Consider the following 3,124-nt stretch of genomic DNA (forward strand, 5'->3'; position numbering starts at 1 on the left):
CTATGGGATGTTATAAAACAATGACATTTCCCACAAAAATATAATTTTCATTTTTGAGCAGCTTTAATAATGAATAATTAAAAATAAATTAAATACATTTGAGTTGATGTGGGTGCAATATTCATTGCAATTTTATTTGACAGCATCTGCTTCTCATAGGAACTGTCTAACTAGGTAAGACATTTTGATCATCCAGTCCAGTATTCTATCTCTGACAGTGGCCAGTACCACCTGATTCAGAGGAAAGTCTAAGAGGCCCTATAGAAGACAGTTCTCAAATAACCTGCCCATGGCGCAGGAGTGCCGCAAGCGTTTTTGGCGCCTTAGGCAGCGGAAGTTCCCGCCCCCGAAATACAGCCGATGACCGGGACAGCCGAAGATCCAGCCACCGCGGTCACCGCCCCTCAAATATTAGCGCCCTAGGCGACCGCCTAGGTCGCCTAATGGGTTGTGCCGGCCCTGCCATGGCGGAGTCTCGTCATCATCAGTTTGTGAATGGTCTATGGCGTGAGGAAGGTGAGTTTCTTCCCATCATAGAGTTTAATCTACTACAAAGTAACTGCATGCTCTCATTATCCAGATAGGCTGGAATATTCAAAGGAACCTACTGGATTTGTGTGTCTAAATCCCATTGGCTTTTGACAGGAGAGGAGTGCCCAGCTCCATTAATTCTCTTTGAATATCTCGATTAGTTTATTATTAATTACTTATTTTGTAGATTCCATCACTGACAACTTTCAAATCAAGATTGGAAGTTTTTCTAAAGGATCTGCTCTAGGTATTATTTTGGGGATGTTCTGTGGGCTGGGTTATACAGGAGGTCAGACTAGACAGTCACTATGGTCCCTTCTGGAGTCATGAACACCTAAATTATCTCCAGAATTGAAGGACAAATAGACAACCTCTTTCACTCTCTCATCTAATCACTCAATCTAACTTACTCTTATGTATCTAATCTACAGAATTGTCCTTCATTTTTTTCTCTCTGTCTTATCAAAGGTACTGTGCATAAAGTCTTTCTATCAAGTCAACTAAAGTTAATCAATGACTCATCCATCTGCCTATTGATTCTATCTGTTTACAATGTCATTTTCAAAGGCACCTAAAATATCTTCATCTACAGGATTGTCTCTCGTCTTACTCAGATTTGAGAGTCCCACAGACACACTGGAGAATCTTGTCTGTCTAGAAGAACAGAAATTGGTCCAGTTGTGTTCCAGTAACGTGAGAGGTAAATCTAACCACATTAGCTGGCAGTGAAGTGTAAGATTAGACGAGACCAGCCATTTGTCTGGGCTGTTTGTTGCTGGTTTGTCTAATGCTTTTTCTCTCAACACTCTGGTATCTCATTCTCATTAATGGGATGACACTGTGTGAGGTAGGGAAGTGGGAACAAATGTGGGGGTACTCTTTAATAATCATTCTTAGGGCTGCATGTCTGTCACAATGGGAAAGAAGTCACAGACACTGTGATTTTCCCATTTGTTCATGACTTTTTTTGTGTGTCCATGATTCACCCTGAAGTGGAGGCTCCTGCAGTGCCTGTCCTGTGGGGCTGGCCCCAACCCCCACTCCAGGCATTGCGATCAAGCACATGGGGTCACAGCACCACTCAGATGTGGGCCAACTGCCCCTCCGGAGCAGACACAGCATTTGCCAATGCCTGTTCCTAAGATGAGTGTGGGACAGGGTGTCAGAATCGCCAACCAGAGATGAGTAAGATCCAAGAGACCGAAAACCTGATCTGTGTTCACACAATCATCTATCTATCTATCTATCTATCTATCTATCTATCTATCTATCTATCTATCTATCTATCTATCTATCTATCTATCTATCTATCTATCTATCATGAGATACCATGCAAACCCCTGAGAGGGATCTAAATACCTATGTGGTCTCAACAGGTCCGAGCTATGGAGGAAAACCTAACTGCAGTGACAGAATTTATCTTTCTTTGCTTCTCAGACCTCCAGCATCTGCAGCCCCTTCTTTTCGTCCTCATCTTACTCATCTACTTCATCACACTGATAGGAAATGGCCTCATCATCACTGTCACGGTTGCTGACCTGGCCCTCAACACCCCCATGTATTTCTTCCTCAGGAACTTGTCAGTCTTGGAAATCTGCTAAACTTCGGTGGTCATCCCAAAGACCTTGACCAATCTCCTGTCTGAGAGGCGGGCTATCTCTTTCCTGGGCTGTGCAGTCCAGATGTACTTCTACCTTTTCTTTGGCAGCACAGAGTGCGCCTACTGACTGTTATGTCCTATGACCGGTATGTTGCCATATGCAACCCCATGCGTTATTCACTCATCATGAGCAGAAAGGTCACCCGAAGCTTGTCAGCTGTGGTGTGGATTGTGGGCAACTTGGTGGCATGTGAGCAAATGGCAGCAATATTCACGTTACCCTTCCACAGGCCAAATAAAATCAACCACTTCTTTTGCGACATCCTCCCCGTGCTTAGACTGGTGAGCACGGACACGTCGCTCATCAATGCCATTCTTGCCTTCCTCACTATGGTGTTCACAATAGTCCTGTTAATCTTAGTCATCACCTCCTATGCAAGCATCATCTGGACCATTCTGAAGATGCACTCAGGTGAGGGGAGACGCAAAGCTTTCTCCACTTGCTCCTCATACCTAATCACAGTCATCTTATTCTACTGCAGTGGCTTTATCACCTACATGAGGCCCAGTTCCAATGTGTCTGTGGACACCGATCGAGCTCTCGCCCTGTTCTACACAGTCGTTATTCCGACATTCAACCCAATCATATACAGCCTGAGGAACAAAGAAGTCAAGGAGGCTCTGAGGAAATTCTTGACTAGGAGTAACATTTCTTTATTCCCATAAATACAGTTGTTTTTTCTGATCATTGAGCCCCATTAAGGTGTCTCAACTTGGGAAGTGTCACAAAGTGGGAAAATGTCTGTATTATTGCTTAAAAATATGATGTATAATTTGGTTTCCCTTTTTAATTTTTGCTGTCTGGATAAATGTGTAGTGTTAAAGCAAAGGAGGTTGTAAAGTGTGCTGTTAAGGAATCCATGAAGGGTAACACAACGACTCAGATAATTCAGCCTTTGAGTACCCACTTCAGAGGGTTAAGACAACAATGGG

General features: G+C 43.5%; 1 pseudogene; it reads left to right on the forward strand.

Moving 5' to 3' along the window:
* The first annotated feature begins 1,892 nt into the window (after positions 1-1,892).
* Positions 1,893-2,857, forward strand: LOC135887461 (olfactory receptor 10A7-like; annotated as a pseudogene).
* The last annotated feature ends 267 nt before the right edge of the window (positions 2,858-3,124 follow it).

Source organism: Emys orbicularis, chromosome 13 (assembly GCF_028017835.1).
Source record: "Emys orbicularis isolate rEmyOrb1 chromosome 13, rEmyOrb1.hap1, whole genome shotgun sequence".
NCBI classification, from domain to species: Eukaryota; Metazoa; Chordata; order Testudines; family Emydidae; genus Emys; species Emys orbicularis.